The sequence below is a fragment of the Pseudorasbora parva genome, chromosome 1, assembly GCF_024679245.1.
Source record: "Pseudorasbora parva isolate DD20220531a chromosome 1, ASM2467924v1, whole genome shotgun sequence".
NCBI classification, from domain to species: Eukaryota; Metazoa; Chordata; class Actinopteri; order Cypriniformes; family Gobionidae; genus Pseudorasbora; species Pseudorasbora parva.
The window spans coordinates 38,129,141-38,147,995 of NC_090172.1; the positions used below are offsets into that span (position 1 = coordinate 38,129,141).

Consider the following 18,855-nt stretch of genomic DNA (forward strand, 5'->3'; position numbering starts at 1 on the left):
TTCACCTGTTTCACACATGGAAATCCATTCCGTCAAAATAAATGTGCAGGCCACCTTAGTGATAAAACCATAGGATAAAACCTAAAACTTGCATTCGGATTGTGATTCATTCACGCCACGGTGGACGGGAGAGTTTTGTGTTTAGGAACGCTCTGCTCACGTGGTCTGTAACATGTTGTATGGTGTAAATAAAATGTCATATGCTTGGTATGATAATAAATGCTGCTATAAATAATGGATAATTGCTATAATTGCTCTTGTAAATACTTGCCAACATTTTAAAGAAATACAAGTCTAGAAAGGCATCCAAATAACAGCAAAGCGCAACCGTACGGTGCTCTGCAGTGGTAAAAATTGATTATAAACCGTGAAATTTGAAGTGATATATTCTTGAAAACTCAGAGATGTGGATTCAGACAGCTATTACATCACCACATGATGCTGGTGTTTGTCAAAAGCAGTAGGTAATTCGGCCAGGGATTTTTACGCGGGTGGTGGGAAACGGACGGAAATAAAATAACTGACTAGCCCCTGTAACTTAAATGATGGCAATACCTTCCGACCCCATGAGAAACAATTACCATCCGAATAGGGCTTCAGCCAAAGTTCTCCTTCACCATTAACGGAGCGAGCTGGAAAATCAAACTTTTCCCGAATTCACCCTGTTAGTGAGGAGGGCCACAAACAAACCCTAGCAAAGATTGTTATGGATAACTTCTGGATATTCGGCAGTGGTGCCACAACAGAATGAATGGTTTCGTTCGTATCTTTCTCTGCCGCCATTACTGAACTACAATTCAAACTAGCGCACAACATCAACGTCATCGTTCTCAGCCAGTCCCTCTGTTCACTGATTGGACCGGTAAAAATTAGTTTGGAGAAAACCTAAGAATACACCGCAGTCCCAGACGAAATACTGAACGAAAATGAAAATTGAGCGGAAGTACGTAGGAGGGTGGAGCCAGGCTAACAAGCTCATTCATTGAGCACATTTTAAAAGAGGCTTTAAATCCAAAAACATAATTTATCACAATTCTCTGAGCTTGGCTAATAAAGGCAAAATTTTACTTAATGTATTCAGAACGCAAGACTTCAGGTATACTGCTTTTAACATACAACATTTCAGGTCCAAACAGGATGGACAAAATTCAGTATTTAAATATGCAATACATAATAGGTGATCTGAGAAATGTTAACTTTAGACTGCTAGCATTGAAAACATATAAACCCACCCTCCCTCAAATCTCCGTCCAAATCCACACCTCCTCCAAAACACATGAACACACACAGACTAGCGAGATGATCAGAGACAACATTATTGGATTACGATCATGTGTCATTCACTGGTGAGAAAACGTTACAGTACAGTGAGTAACCGTACTAAAATAACGAATGCAAACAACTGTTTGCCTGCCATTCTTGCTCTGTCTGGACAGCGTACGTGAACATGCTGATGACATATGATTTCTACGTGAACAGGCTGCGCAGTGGTAATGCAAACACACGTTGACTGTTGACTATAATTTCATTCAGACCGAATACAATGATTAAACAAACATTTTATGGTCCTATTCCTTCCATGGATGATATACATTTATAAAAAATACATTTAGGCCGCTTAACATAGTGATTGCTATCAGTATAAGGAGACTTTTAACCAGCATAAAAAAATCTGTGGAGAATCACCTATTGCACCTTTATTAATTAGTTTCAATTCATAAGTGTGAACTCGAATTGAATTTGCCACACCGAACAATTGAATTGGAATGACAGGAAGTGGAACATAATGTACTGAACTGAAATTCAAAGGTAATGATTTAGCTTTTTTGGGACATGTATAAGTATCAACAGAATATAATGATAATAATATGGTTTTATTCTCTGAAAATTTTTGCTAAGCAAGTTTTATCATCATTTATATAAGAATGTTTACTCACTGATCAGTTTTAAGTTTATCATTATATCTCTTTGCCACAATGATCGTATGGCGTATACACCTAGCCTAGAAATCTAGACGCACCCTAGCGGCAGCAAATTTAATTTGCCCGCAAGTGTCGTCTAGGAACTCTCACTACTAGGGCTGGGATAAACGATTATTTTTTAAACGATTAATCTAGCGATTATTTTTTCGGTGCATCGATTAATCTAACGATTAATTTCCCCTGTTCGATTCGGTTACGATTCGATTCGATTACCGATTATCTCCCCATTAATTGCCTAATAGCAATTTATACATGTTGATTTAGGCCTAATTATCTGAATGAAAAAACGAATTCCTTAACATTGCAATATATGTTTATTGCTCTTAAAATTCCAAAGTAAGACTATACAATGCCTTCAATAAAACCTTCAAAACATAAAGTACACACACACACACACACACACAAATAAATATGTATTAACCTACAACAAAGAAACATATTATACGATTTTTCTATGTATGCAACTCAGCCTACAGGCTATGCCCATCGATTAAATATCAACAAGTTGGTTAATCAAATCTGGGGACACACCGCAAGCATGAGCGTCTCGGCTGCGTGGCGTGTCCGTTTTTGTTTCGGCTCACATGTTAACAGGTTGGAGTTTGCACACTGCCTGTGACGCGCGGAAAACGCGTGCATGCTAGAAATAGAAGAGCGCCTATTTTTCACGTGTGTTGGGAGCGTCTCCAGGCAAAATAGAATAGGAAAAGATGTTTATATATAATTTTGACACGAATACATATTATTAAATTACATTTTCATGTTTGAAAGTCTGTAGGTTTACATAAATGCAGATATAGGCCTAATTGTAATAATAAAAAACGTCAATTATCGATTTTGAAATATTGCAACTGTCAATACAGAACGAAATATTCTGTAGCCTAGTATTTGCCGTCAATACCATAGATATGTGGCTACTCCCGACGTTTTCTTTGCTGTATCAGTAGGCTATTTATGTTTAACATTAGGAATAGGGCTTCCCTCCGCATCAATAGCAGCAGCAGCGCCGCGTCAGACACGCTTCTAGTGTGCAAAGGCAGAGAAAACGCCACACAGCCCCGTGGCTGACCCGCAACAGAAACGCCACGCGCATCCGCGGCATGACAGTGAAAAAAGTTACATGTAGAGTGCATTATGGGCGCCAATATTCCGTTTAAAACCGGAATAGTGCTGGGATGAAACTGCTCACTTAGAGGATGGATACCCTCGGTCACATCAGCGCGATTAGACATTGAACATTTTAAATTTAAAACAGCTTATTATGTAGGTAACGTAGCCAATGTGTCCGATGCTTTCACTTGATGCAAACGTTTGTTTTTGTGATTAAAATACATCAAATATTACCAAAACATCTGTCTTCCTGTGTGCAGAAATTTGTTTATGTAGCCGTGACAACAAAACGCGTGCGCGCCTGGAGCAGGCGCTCTTAACACAGACGCGCATGCCTGTGATGCTCCGTGCGCACCGCGCGCCAACCCGCATAGACTGTGGCCAACCCGCAAGCCTTGCACTTCTGAAAGTCTGAGGAGCCACTCGTGTTGCTACCATAGATATACATAATAAATAATATACTTAATTACATAATATACTTTATTATGTACATCTATGGTTGCTACTACTCTCCGGCGCCGCCATCTTTATTTTGAATCTGACGAATCGACGCGCATATTTTGCGTCGACGTATTTTTTGCGTCGACGTCATCGATGACGTCGACGCGTTGTCCCAGCCCTACTCACTACCATTCTGAGCTGTGTTCCTCAAAATCTGGACGGCCCAATCACATCATGTATAGAGTCGGCGGGCGGGGCCATAATGACGACGGCCGAGTTGCGTTTGCGTGCTTCTAGTTAACACAGAAACTGGCGAACGGCGGCGGTCTTTCGAATCAGCTCTGACCGCGACTCTGGAAGACTTGGAGTTAAGCTTTTCTCTGAGAAAAGAACAAAGAGCGGCACTGAAGTCATTCTTAAAAAGGGAAGATGTGTTCGGAGTTTAGCCGACCGGATACGGCGAATGTTTAATCAGTCAGCGAGCTCTGCTTCACCTTCGTTGCTCTGGTTGGTGTAGCGCTATCCTATCGCGTGCAGAGGGAGTTTGAAAGACAACCGTTTATTCCGCCCCTCGGATTGAGCCCTGTCAATGGTGAGTTTCCAGACCAAACATCTTGATGTGGGTCTGGCTTGTCAGGCTAGTATACACCCACATCTCAGCAAAGTCAGAGTTTCTAAGTAGGAAGTTCACAATCAAGTGGCATTCTATTGAACTTGTCAAAGTGAGAATCTGAGAATTTCAAACTGCCAAAATGTAATGGAGTGCAACATACACTCCGAAGAAAGGTGGACCTCTAGGAGTAACACAGAGCATGTTACACTTTAAATACAAATCTGATGTTGCATCACATAAGATCGATACCACATTAATGCTCTTCTAACTTGCCCATGTCCTTAAGTAAGACTCCGGGAACAAACTCTTCTAGAACACCCTGAGGCTTGATAGAGGTGAAAGGGGAAGGAATGTCTTTGGAACATTTGGCACCATTAGTGGAGCTCAGAAACAGGCATTACAACAAGCACAGCAGCTGAAGAGCTTTCAGCACCAGACAAAAACCAGGTGCTTCACACTCCCTTCAGATTTCCCTCAGCTATGGATAAGAGAGAGCGTGTGGGAACTGCATAATTCTTTGTCAAGCCCTGGTCAGGAGAGCGGCAGGAGCTGTGGGACATCCAGACAGCTCATTCCATTTCATGCACGCATGCACACACACGCAGCCGGACAGAGAGGGTGAGAGAGAAACAGGCTGTCCTGACCAACACCGGCTGTGGAGGAGGTCAGTCACGACCTGATGACTCACAACACAGACAGATAAACAAAATGGCAGTGTACAGAAACCTAGCCATGGCTCAGAACTACAATACCATTCTTTGGTTTCATCCTTCATCCCTCTATACCTTCAATAATTATTCAGTCGCATAACACCTTAAAGTGTTGCTCCACATGTTGACTATGATGTATCTTTTGGTTTTGCAATCTGAAATAAGAATGTAACCGCTATTGTATGTTGATTTCAATTTTGAAAAAAGCAAGAAAGAAAACATGGAAGACCAAGGATGAGACTTATATTACATCAACCACAAACGCACAGCTCTGTAGGGGTGCATCTGCTTCTGTCGCCAGTGTTCAAAATTACAGGGCACCTCCCATTATCTAGGGCTGGCTTTAGTGAACTGTTTTGCAAGTAGTACACCTGTCTCAAACCAGGAAGCATTTGGGCAGGAACATTGTAATTAAGGCTTACTGTCACGTCAAGCCATCTGGGTGAAACTGATATGATATCAGAATATAAGTGAGGCGAGCTTCTGCAAAATGTACATAAATCAACCTGTTTCTTAACATTTTTTGAAGTCTGGACTGGAGTATAAGGATGTTGCCTTGATTACATAATTGTAAAAAGTGTTTATTACACAATTCAATTTAAATCTACTGGAGCTTTAAATTAACAATATGCTTAGAACCAAAATGCAAAGAATCAGTGGTAATTTACAATTATCATTGCAAATATGGATGCACTGATTCAGTATCAGTAATGGCTCTGATACTGCAGTTTTTGCCGAATCGGGTATAAGTCAGACAGATAATCTTGGTTGTAACAGTTAACAATGCTTAAAACTGCTTTGCTAAAAAAAAAAAAAAAAAATGAGTACAGTAACAATAGGAAACTCCAAGTACCATGTATAACCAAAACGCCGCATAGTATACTGGTTTTGGTTTTGTCGAAAGGAAAGAAGAGCGTTCGTGCTTGCGGTTGCCAGATTTCTGTAATTTAAATCCCCAATCAAAGCTTTTCTGTGAAAAGAACACACATACTATCCAGTGTTTTACCTAAACGTAAAATCTGGCAACCATCTGCACGCAAGCTCTCTCTCATGCGTGGATGATCTGAAAACACCAATAAAGTAAGCTGCATTTTAGCAATCTCCATTTGAGATGTTCTGCTTAAAGTGACATTCAGTCGGTCTGTGTTCTGTCAGAAAGGTCAGGACTCACCAGAATGAACTGCAAAAGCCAATCAGAGCAGAGCTCAACATTAATATTCATGACTCTTCCAATTAAGGCAAAAACAGAGCATTACTTCCCAAGGAAAATGTATAGGGTTGTAAATGCACCTGTAAAACTGTATCTGGACAATTTTTGGCCTTAAATAAGCCACATGCAGATTTCAGAGAGCAATTTAACATATTGTTTCAACTCATTCTAGGGCACCTTTAATGAAAAACACAACAACAAAAGAGTGCAATAACAAACTCACTTAAATAGGCGCGTTTACATAAAGTTTTGAAACCAAATCTTCGCGATTCTGTTGTCTGTCAGCTCTCCTTACTCGTGATGAATGAGATCTGACTCCTGCTGCGTTTTTTTAATGCGACTCTCGTTCAGATCATGCTTTAGTAAGCAGACACGTTCAGTTTTTTATTTGTACTGTCTGTTCTCTGACGGTGGGGGCGGTGCCACAGTGTTCGTGTGATGTGATCGATATTGAGTCTAAACACCGGCAACACCCGACTATCGTAGCAAGCCTAGCTGCAACATAGCCTAAGTAGGGTAAAGTTAAAGTCCAAGTAATTTCACTCGGCAGACATATTTGAAACGCCTCTCGGGGATTCAAGTGCAGCTCCTATCTCTTTGAATGGGGAAACATCAAATTCTACAAAACTATTCAGCAAGCTAATGATTACATTTCATAAATCACCAATGAAATCTGACAACGGTCTCATACATTTTTCTTCTAAATGCTCAAAATATTCGACTCATGACAATTTTTTATTTTTTTTTAACCTGAACAAAGCTAGTGTGCATGCACAGTAGGGATGGGACGGTATGAACAATTCACATCACAATTATAGTGACCAATATTATCATGATTATTAATTTTATTCTAGTTTTGTTAAAATGAGATGAAAGTATTCAAAAAGAACTGATGCACACACTGAAAACATTTCAACAAGTTTTATATTTGAAAATCAACAAAATAATCTCAATTGAGAATTCTATTGTGACATTTCCTTCCTTATAATAACTGTCATCAATAGCAACACATTGTAACAGCACACATCCATGTATTACAATGGACATGCTCTCTCATTTCATTCAAATGCAACTTACAGTCTTGTTTCTCCGTTTGTATTATATATGAAATCAGTGGACATTACTAATAATACTACTATAATATTGTTGCAATCATCTTGTCTGGCTGGACAATTGTTTTGTAGGCTGTACAAAATGGATTTATAAACGGATAAGATTTAAAACATTAATCTCAATTTAGTATGTCCCCATAATTATTATATACAATGCGAGTAAATCACTACCATATGTGACTAAATCATCACTCTAGGTGACTAAGTAACATCTATAATTCACCCTTGGCTAATAAATTCTTTCATTTTACTCGCCAGTGTGTGTGTTAGATGCTAGGTACAAGTTTAGCATAGCTATATTTTCACTTACTGAACACTGACTGAGTGCTTTCTGTCAAGAGATCTGATTCTGTACTATATTAAGGCCATCCTTAAAAATATTTTGGTTTGCAGTAACAGTAATTTTTTTTTAAAAAAGGGTCGGTAGGTAGGTCTATATTTTTTTTTTCCAAATTTTAATACAAAAAAAAAAGTACATTTTTGGTGATGGTGATTACGTAGGTATGAATTTAAACAAATTGGCATATCGTGACATCACTGACTGGGTCTTCAAGCCGTGCCTTCGGGCGTGTAGGCTAATTGCAGGCTATATAGACCACAAACAAATTGAAATATTTGTCAAAAACATGTTTATTGCATAAATTTCAGGTGCATTCTTTAAGAAAAGTGTCCAACCACCAGCTAGCTGTCATTGACTCAAAGCTGTCAACCCTCCCTTTTTTTCCGGGTTTCTCACGCATTTTAGCTCTTTTCCCGCTGTCTTCCCGTTTAGTATTTTCCCGTGATATGTTTCTTATTTTTACGCTCGATTGTGTTAACTCAGAACACGCAACTATCTGTCTCTGAAGTGGCTTGCACTTCTTGCCAGACCAACGCATCTGGTGATATAGACTAGTGCATTTGAATATTAAAAAGCAAAAAGTTGTTTTTATGAATTCAATTAATTAAGTAGCTATAACCAGCTATTCAATCAAGAGCAGTGAGTGAGTCCTTATCTTTTGTTTGACAGACAGCAGTAAAGGCTACTGCCCCTTTAAGACCTAATACAGAGATATGCATCGTCATTCTCAACTGTATAAAGTTCTCTTAAGGGATATACAGACTGTCTGATAGATACTCATCAAGATCGACATGTTGACATACTTTTTGTGTGAGTTTATCCGTTCAAACGCAAGACTTGAAAGAACTCAATATTTGCGCGCTGTGAGACGTGCGCGCGCTGCGCACAGAGACAGATCTTCTCACTGCAGAGGGTTCTCATTCGCGTCTTCTGGCGAATATACTGAGTGATGATGGCGAAATGACTGGTCATACGGCAGCACTCGCATGCATTGAACACAGTTTACAAAGATAGACCGTTTTGCCCACGTTTTCTTTTATTATCGCTGTTGTAGTGCACGTGTATCCATCGACAGAACCATACATAAAGCATTATTTTTCAAGTTACAACCAGTGCCGCCGCTCCCACCACGCGCTGGGGTCGAGCAGAAGCAGAACACACGCTACCCATAGCAACGCGTTATGACAACGACATTTCATACTGACAGAGACAAGATAAACGGCTTTTCCGCCATTTGTTACTGTTTTGTACACGTTGTTATATTAATTATAATTCAAAATCTGTTTTATTCGCCACAATATAGTAATGATAAATGTTGAGAGGGGCACTTTTGATTCATTTTCAAAAAGGGCAGGGGCTCAAACTAAGCCCTCCCCTCTGCAGTGCACTTGCCTGGTGTGTGTAACGTGTCCATGGTCCTGACTCCTGTCACACAATGCGGCGAAATCTCCGACAGGGCTTTAACAGTCTAACGTAACAGTGAATGAGAGTATGAGCCGAGCCGAGCCGAAACGAACGCACGTGCAGGCCATAGTGTGACATCCGTTAACCATAGTGTAAACATAGATGACGTCACGGGTTTTTCTATAAACGAAAGAACGTAGCCTTCGTTTGTATGGCCCAGGCAATTTATACATTTATAATACTTACTAAAATATAATTCATATTATTTTATTACTGTTGTATTAGATTGTTTGAAAAGTAAAAAAAGAAATTGGTCGGTCTTAAAGCCAATTTACAACCGGCAAGTCGGTCGGACTAAAAGGGAAAAAAAATAAAAAATTGAGTCGGCCCTAAATTGACAGGGTCGGTCGGGTTACGGCAAACAAGAATATTTTTAAGGATGGCCTAATTCAGCTAAATGGATGCGCAGTGTCCCTGTATTTGACGTACCGTAAACTCAAGTGTAAAGGTGCATGACTCGCTGACGCTTTGCTCCGAGCGCTGTGTTTCACACACAAGCAAAGAGATAGAGTGCGCGATTGTCTTCCATACAACGCAGAATCAACACACTGCATCTATACAATATTTTTTCTTGTATTTTCTTGTCAAAATATCTGAGTTTTTTTGGAAATATTCAGCTTTTAAGAACAAGCAGAAGATATGCAGGTTTCTCCAGTAGTGGGCGGAACTCAACTAACACATTGTTAGCGTCAATCTTGTCCGTCTTGATTTTTCGGCAAATCAGTTCGAGCAAATCAGTTCAAGCGAACGCTAACAACGTGATTAATATTCATGAACCCAGCAGCTCATCAATCCTTAGTGCATTGTAAATTTTTATTAGTAGTAGAATTAGTAGTATCATTATCTTTAATAATACTGTTATCCATTACTAGTATCTATTTTTTTACAGAAACACTAAATGACCAAAAATATATTAAGCACCACTACTAGTCCTAAATCCAATTAAATTGACAAATATGTATTCACCAAGTAAACTACCACCTAGTAGTAGGGATGCACTGATGTGTCAGCCACCGTTTTTTATTGGGCGTTTTTAGATCAATTTACAACCATCAGCATATCAGCTAAAGCATAAAAACAACAGATATAACAAACTGATGGTTTATTAATGACCTGCATGAAGGCACTGACCTGTATAATGTCTGCTGCATAATCCAAGATTATAAGGTTATATTCCTGCTGTGCTGCTGTTTTGCATTTTAATGTTAAACAACAAAAGACCAAAACTTTTTTACTAAAATAACTTTTTGTAACTTTCATAAGGATTTATTTCTGCGATGCGGACAATGCAGACGGAATTCAGTCATAAAAACTGAATTTACTGCAAACGCCATTGGATTTGTCAAAGTTTTTATGAATAAATAAAACGAAGGTCAGTACAGTACACTTAAATCAAATCGCGATATATAGTTAGTGTCTGAATATTAAGCCAAAAATAGACTATTTAAATATGAATCCTGCATGTTTTTGTGTGTCTCTAATGGTACAGATGCGTGGTTACATTTACCAAATAGACACACACACACACACACACTGAAACTTGCGGTATTTTTCAGCCTCTGCCACCTCAATATGAGGACATGAATACATCTCCAGTCAGTTCATGAGCATTTTACTGTTTCATTCGACAAAACTTCAAGGTCTTCATGGCAGCCCGTCAAAATAACAGTCTAACAAAGTAATTGTGACAGGATTAATGTTGTAGCCTACAGTAGAATTTAGCTACGTCTGCATATTCTTCACTTTATACAGTTAAAAATATATGTAAATTCAAGCTTCGCTTTTCGCGTTTTAACACTCGATGGCAGTCGAACTGGAAGCCATGTTAATCTTGGACTAAAATGGCCACCGTAGGAGTTAAAACGAAATCGGAATTGAGAGGAACAGAAACTAATATTCACTGGATTGTCATATACCTTTACACCGCTAGATGGGGGAAAATGTGTAGTTTTAATTAGGGCCGGGACTTTAACGCGTTAATTAAGATTAATTAACTACGGGACTTTAACGCGTTAATTAATTACGCAAAAAAAAAAAAAAAAAAATTAATCGCACTTATTTTTGCCCCGCGGAACGTTTTTCAATGAATGAGTTTTGACGGACCGATTATACTGGAACACCAACTAGCGCTCATGAGTCACGACAACAACCATGAAAACAACAAACCATAGTGAACATGAACGAAGAAGCTGATGAGACCGTTTTGCTTGGCCCCGTGGATGGGAAATTTAGTTTTAAAAAACGAAATGATGGAAGCGTCGACAAGAGCATGGTTGTGTGCAAGCTATACAACAGGGGTATCCAAAGTCGGTCCTGGAGGGCCACTGACGTCCTGCAGAGTTTAGCTCCAGCTTGCCTCAATACACTGCTAAAGTTTCTAGTATGCCTAATAAGACCTTAATGAGCTGGTACAGGTGTGTTTAATTGGGGTTAGAGCTAAACTCAGCAGAACAGTGGCCCTCCAGGAGCAGGATTGGACACCCCTGCTATACAACAAGGAATTAGCGTATCACCGCAGCACATCGAGCCTCAAATATCACAAATATGCTTTTGCTACACTTAATGGCAAACATTGCACTGGTCTGCTGGACTGAAATAAATAAACAATATTTTGTTGATTAAGCTTATGTATTCAGTCATTATTCAATGGTATACTAAAAATACATGTGAAAAATTACTTCTCATTGTTCTCAGGTAAAATATTTATATGCGATTAAAATGCGATTAATTTCGATTAATTAATTACAAAGCCTCTAATTAATTAGATTAATTTTTTTAATCGAGTCCCGGCCCTAGTTTTAATATGAAAAAGCGTTGAAGTACCCTTTAAAATCGGTATTGGCCCCAAAAAAATCCTATCTGTGCATCTCTAGTAGGTTACCAAGTAGTAATTAATTTAGTTGTATTACTAAAGTTCTTTCATTAAATAATGCTTGATCATCATAATATTATGCTTGATTGAATGATATTAAGAGTGTACGTTTAGATATGTAAAAAGCTGTGCCATTTTGCAAAGTTAAGCTGATGACGAGTAAACAAAAAAATGCACTAGCCAATGGTGATTCTATTGCCAAGGTGTGTTTAGAGGGTTGAAGAAGGGTATGCTGTTAACAGAGGTCCCCTCTCAATACACACTACACAGCGCTCTTTAAAGGGTTACTTCAGTGATTAGCATATGGCTTTGTATCAGTAGAAACCCTGGAGTATATTCAAATTATTGTGCTTTCCCCCCTCATATCTCCCTGAGACAAGAGATTTATGCATTTTATTTCTAGAAAAATTCCTCCTATGATGCAAATTGATGATTTTTGCATCATAGGAGGAATGGTTGCCCAAAGGCTAAAGACTACAGCCAGCAGAGGGAGCCATTTCCGCATGTTTTGAACTCGCGCGTGGGGGATGGGAGATAACACTCAGCTTGCAGGGAGAGCTCAGCTGGCAGGCACTCATTTAAACGGAGCTATGGTGTGCAATGTAAGTCTTTTAACTTCTCAAATTAATTTCTATGAAAGTTAAGCTTGTAAAGGCATGAATTGAAACGCGCCAGACTGAACTCGCGTTGTGAATGTATGCCGCGAGTGTAGTCGCGATTACCTCAGCTCTCATCACTCCTGCAGTTAGTGCTCAGTGCTGTGATACTCGCGCGGTGACTCACTCCTTATATTGAACAGACACGTTCAGTTTTTAATTGTAGTGTCTTCTCTAACTCAGTCACTGTAATCAAGTTGGTGGTGATGGGGAATGGCACAGGGCAGCGAAGCATTCTGGGAATTGTAGTCTTTCATCCCCATGAGACAAAAATACATTTTCTGTCTTTTCTCAGTCTAGAAGGCACCAAATTCAAAAATAATTTCACATTTCTACTACATTGATGACCCAGTTCAAATACAGATTCATCTTCCCAGCGCTGAAGTACCCCTTTAAGGCTATGAATAGATGCAGAAATTGTTTCAGACAGTTACGCACCGGTGTGGTGGTATTCGAAAAATGCATACCGTACGCAAAATTTAAACCGGTATACCAGATGAACTGTTAAGCGCCCAGGTGGACATTATCTTTTGCGATTTTTTTAATAGGCATTAATGCATCTGCAGTAGCAATGGCTTACCAGTGGTTCTTATGAAACATTGTTTATGAAACATATAAACACTCATTGCCAAGCTTCCAAGTACAGATAGCTTCCCAGTTTTGATCAGCCTCTTTGGCTGTGAGGATTGATTTCTATCAACTGGCTTCGTAGAATAAGCCATCAGGCCAGAAACATTTCTTGTGAGAAGAAAAGCCAGAGATGTCTTCCAGAAACTGCATCAGTCCACAGCTGAAAGACACGCTGATAAGAGCCCTGCCGTCTCAGGCCATTAGCCCTGCACTATCTGTACAAGCAAAAACACGTGCAACTTCCTACAACTGAAAAACACTGTGATCCCCCCTCCCCCCAACACACACTCTTCAAAGATTAGATCTTAGAGAGAAGTCTCTTTCATAGAATAACCTACAATGTCCCATTCAGTTTACATTTCTGGAATATGCCTAAAAGCCCTGGCTCATGAAAAAGTCACTAGCATGAGTCAGTGATGTGATGCAATGCGTTTAACAAATGTAATCCACTGGCTTTTGTACTGTCAGTGAGAGAGCGTGACTTCAACAAGATGAGGCATGGCTGAGTGTCAGCGCTGCTGGTCTTGGACTGCACAAGTTAACCCATTTCCGTTGTGAAATTGCCCTGTGACAGAAGCCAAGTCATATATGCTGGATTGTGACTCATCTATAAAGAAGGTACTATAGAGGTTGCCTGGTGCCAGAGACCTGAGACCAGTTTCAGAGCTGTATTTGTCTATGGTCAGGGTTTTTTTTTCTGGATGAGCGAAGTTGATCCTGGACCACCCCTATCAAGTAACCTCTTTTTTTAGTGATTCATTTTCCCACAGCACAGCCATGCTTTAACCAACATGACAGGTGGCGAGTGAAGTTTTAACGACTTCCATATCAAAAGTGGAACAACAGGATGAAGCTACAACCATTTCTTTTTCTGTACTTTCTTGCACCATGGTGAGGGACTGATTCCTGTAGGAACAGTTTGTCTTTCTTTAAAGCTGATAAATGGCTTGTTATGGCTGACAAACAAAAAACTGCCAAATAAAAATTCTGCACTGTTTTGTCCAAATGAAAAATAATACACTAAAAACTAAAATTGTTTTAAATTCTACTAGTTAATTTAAAGCACATCATTTTAATGTATGGCATAACATTTCGGGGATATTTATTATGAAATTGGCTAAAGATTACACTAATAATAGTGTTTTTGAATTTTAAGCGCATGTTTGATCACAGCAAAGGTGAAAAACAGGATAAATGCACATGAACAATATGGACCCTTTTCATATTTCTGGGGTTCTTAGAAACTTGTTGGGTGAACTTCTATAGTGGTAAATGGGAGACAACAGCAATTACGACTTCTGCTTTCCCAGTTGCTCCAATTGCAAAAGAAAAAAATCCATGAAAGCATTTCCAAGCTTTCCAAAAGAGGAAAAAATATTCCACGATTGATTATGGCTGTCAGAATAGAAAAAGATGTTAAATTTACCATCACTTCATGTATTAGGAACACCATTTGCCACAGTGTTAACTTGTTTTTATTTATTTATAAATGTTTATTACATTTCTAAAAATGAAACCTAAAAAAACGAAGATTTATATAACTAGAACACGGCAGAATGTCTGCACTGTAAAAAATTATTTAGAAAAAAAGTTACCTGGTTGCCTTAAAATTTTGAGTTCATTGAAATTAAAATGTTGAGTTAATACAATGAACATTTTTTGAGATTCGACAACCTTTATTAAAAGATTTTGTAATCAAATTGGGTAATTATGTGTGTGTTATTTCTGATGACGCAGTGACACATGCCAAATAGTGTTATTTTCATGATTTATCACATTTTTTATGTGGTTCAGATACAAAAATATTTTGAGTTTCTATTTATTAAACTAATCTCCTTCATTGTATCAACTCAAATTTTTCATTTCAATAAACTCAAAATTTTAAGGCAACCAGGTTACTTACTTTTTTAAGTTAACCCAACAAAAACCACCACAAATTTTTTACAGTGTGTGAATGCAAAAAAATATTGCCTGATAACTGATGCAGATATTGTGCATCCCGAGTGAAATAAGAAAGTTAAAAACTTCAGGTAGAGAATAAGGCTTCAGGTCTTGCAGATGCGATTCAGGATCAGTATAATCTTTTTTTTTTTTTTCAGCAAACCTTCTCTATTCTTAGCATAATTCTAAACAAAAATAAGGACCAGTGTAATCTTATATAAGAGTGGACAAATAATGAACCTGCTTCAATTGTGGAATGGCAAAAAAGCCACTCCTTTAATAGAGAAACAGAAAGAAACAACTGTTGCTAGTGCACAACACGGCACTGGGCATAATCCGATCATAAAAGTTACTTTTTCTGATGCAGAAAAGATATTAAGTACACATTTTGTACCAAGCCAATACTGACAATGTACCGTTTTCAGCTCATAGTTGACAAAATTAATCAATTAATGTAATGTAAAGCTGGCTGAACAAGATTTTCTCTAGATATAATGGAAAAGTAGTTCAGTTATCTTCTATCTCATCATGACTCATGATGCTCAGAGATGATTTTTCAAGCAGAGGAAAATGTATGTGGGCTCAAATTATCCTGTCCCTGCTGGAGCTTCCATTGACTCATCACTAAACGCCATTTTGCTTCCTGATATAAGTTAAACAGTACTTCAGATAGAGATGGGTGTCAAGGGTATTCATTGTTTTTGGAGTTGAAGTTCATCTCTATCTATTTACTGTGAATCCCCCCTTGCCCTGCACTACAAAAATCACCCCATCCATATATAATTCAGAGTTTAATGTTTCCTTTTATGTGTGCATTTATACACAGATACTTTTTTTTACAAATTGGCTTTTCCAAAGGTCATTCACACAGGGTGCTTTCTTGTGTCCATCTGGTTTTTTTTTTTTTTTTTTTTTACATTTACAACTGTAGACAGCCATCACAGGCAATGCATTTGAAATGCTGCGTAAAAAAGCATTAACTTAAAAACACGCCAATGGTACACCAGGGTATGGGTTGCACCAACTATTCGTAAACTCTTACTTAGAGTGGAGCGAAAGTCCACACAAAAGAAGTTTAGTAATTACTAGCTAGTTTGTAACTAACTCTGTCCTTTACTGGTTGCACCATTTGTCGTTCTCTCCGTGCATAATATGACATTTACCCTCAATGATCAAATAGCAGCCTTTAAATATGTGAGCAGCAGATGTTGTTTAAATGTGTGAATTTCTGTTTATCCTTCATTCTAACCTGTTTTGCCACACGTAACTAATGGTAAAAATAAGTTTCCAATAATTATGATACTAATAATGAATAACATAATAGGCCTAGGTATTTTATATGCAAATAACATTCAGAAACTGTATAAATTAAGGATCACTAAATAAATAAATGCTGATAAAAAACAAAACAATATAAGGAATAATACGTATTAATTATGACTAATTTCATTCGACATGTACAGCTCGGACAACTGCACACCGAGGTGAGCTGTTTACGACAGTTTAGATCTACTAAAACATCTTGTTAGCTCTTTTAAAATGTAAGCAAGTGTAAATGTTTATTGATGCAATTTAGTCAGTCTGCTATTTTATACCAACTGACCAAAAGCTTCTGTAGTTCATATATGTAGAGTAGTTAAACTCCAACTAAGTTTATTGGTGCAACTCAAAAATATTTAGTAGTGCACAAGTTGTCACTTAATGCCCCATTACGACAAAACTAGACTAAGTTGTAACTTACCCATAGCTGTGGAATCAGGCCCACAGTCCCAGCATCATCTCTGTTTCGATTTCACTAACTCTTTACTAACCTGCAACCTGTGCAAGTGAGGACTATACTTGGAATCTATGGTCAGTCCTAAACTGCACACAATCAACAGACTTGTGTGTAATAGAGCTGAAACTAATAATAAATATTTGCAGACTTTGATTGCTAACTAAGTTAGAGATCTAAGTTTTTTAGAAAAGCATGTGGCAGAAACAAACACGCTGTTGGAGAGAAGAATAAATCTAAATGAGCTCTGGAGGACACAAAAAGTGCAAGGTATGGTACTACCAGGTTTTCTGTACATGACGTGCATGAATATGGAACCATTTAGTACAATTATATATGTACCCATATGGTACCATATTCATACACATTCATTCTTCATTGGAGGAAGTTCTGTGTATCAAAAAACATGATTTTGACTTTATGTGACATGACATATGACTTTAATGCTGGTTTCTAAAAACAAAGCTACTTGTGTACATTTTTGTTTTGTTTTTACAAAAAGCTTTTATTATTTATAACTCCAGTTAAGAGCATTGAGGCTGCATCCTGATCCGAGTCAATTAGATGCCTTTACCAAGTCAGTCAGTGTTTGAGATTTTGAATTCATAAACAAACTATTTATTTTTAGAAGTTCAAAATTAACCATCCATCTATCACAATTTGCTGTTAGCAACTGTTGACATTCCCATCATATACAAAAATCCCCATACAAATCACCCGCCATGATAAAATCTTTACTCCAGTAAAAATTATGAATCAAATATATTTTGAATATGTTTCACAAAGCAGTCAAAAGTGACTAATTGAAGAATCCCACAATGCAGTACTTTGTGTGTAGGTCAGCAGCCTCTTAATATCACTTAATATTATCTTCTAATGGTCGAGCCTGTTATCCTACCTCTATCTTCGCAGATTAGCTGTAGGAAACTACACTCCATTACAGATGAAATCTGTGTAGGCTACCATACAGAACATCACCTGGAAAGCGCGTTTCAGCCTCGCCAAAGGAGCATTTCCAACTTTAAACGTGTGTCCTCTTCATGTTTGTCAAGAGAGCGAAAGAACATGATAATCCTTGACATTCAAACTGTTATTTCCCTGTTACGGTCGTCCGGGGACAGCAATCTGGTATACTTTCTGGAGTGGACTCGGTCGCTGTTAGTTCAGAACCACCGTTTGCTGAAAACACGGCGCTGCCTGTCCATGTCGTGCTTTTCACGTGGAGCTCATATCGTGACAGTCTACCTAAGTTCAGGTGCTGCCTACGAGTGTTTCAACCAGGCTGGGATTCCCTTCAGGCAGCTGAACGTCTCTCTCTCTCTCTCTCTCTCTCTCTCTCTCTCTCTCTCTCTCTCTCTCTCTCTCTCTCTCTCTCTCTCTCTCTCTCTCTCTCTCTCTCTCTCATCAGGACTGACAGCCACCTGAGTTTCAGCACTGTCGCACTCTATAACCATCTACATTATGTTTAGACTAGGAGAGGAAACAAATAAACGAACTTACCCAAACGAAGCCAAATCCCGCGGTGACAGCGCGATCATTAACGGAGGAATAAAATAGCGAAGTTTTGGCGTAGTTAATATCGCGGCTGGGCGACCTCAGCGGCTCCAGCGCTGCTGACGTAGGATGATGATAAAACGGTCATTTGCATATATGTTAAGTCCTCTGTGATTGGTTGACGTTGAATTCGTTTATTTGGAATAACTGGAAGGCCCGTTTGAGTCTTCAGATTAAGTTTTAGCAAAGACCAACGTCATGCCCATACAATGCTACTCGTTATGTATAACGTAATTGCACTATACACAAAATATAAAGTTAGAGCGTTGAACAAACAAGATGGCCGTACCGGAACGTCAGCCAATCAGCGATGGTTTTACATTGATTTAGAATCAGCCTATGGCAGTGGAAGCAGTGGGAGGAGAGAAGGTGAAAAGTAGCTGTCGGTGCCTCTGATATTTGATCACCTCTGGCGGATCTTTTGGGAACTGATTCTTGTAAACACT

At 38.6% G+C, this 18,855-nt stretch overlaps 1 protein-coding gene across 7 annotated transcripts in view; it reads right to left on the reverse strand.

Annotated features, from left to right (window-relative positions):
• Window positions 1-18,482, reverse strand: part of chd9 (chromodomain helicase DNA binding protein 9) — a 98,204-nt gene extending 79,722 nt beyond the window's left edge. For 5 of the 7 annotated variants that reach the window (XM_067440134.1, XM_067440128.1, XM_067440113.1 and 2 more), the window contains exon 1: window positions 18,356-18,482. The gene's annotated coding sequence lies outside the window, so the exon portion shown is untranslated. Of the gene's footprint in view, window positions 1-17,753; window positions 17,770-17,833; window positions 18,124-18,355 lie in introns of those variants that run through there. The other 2 variants (XM_067440103.1, XM_067440110.1) reach the window with 2 other exon arrangements.
• Window positions 18,483-18,855: the final 373 nt, after the last annotated feature.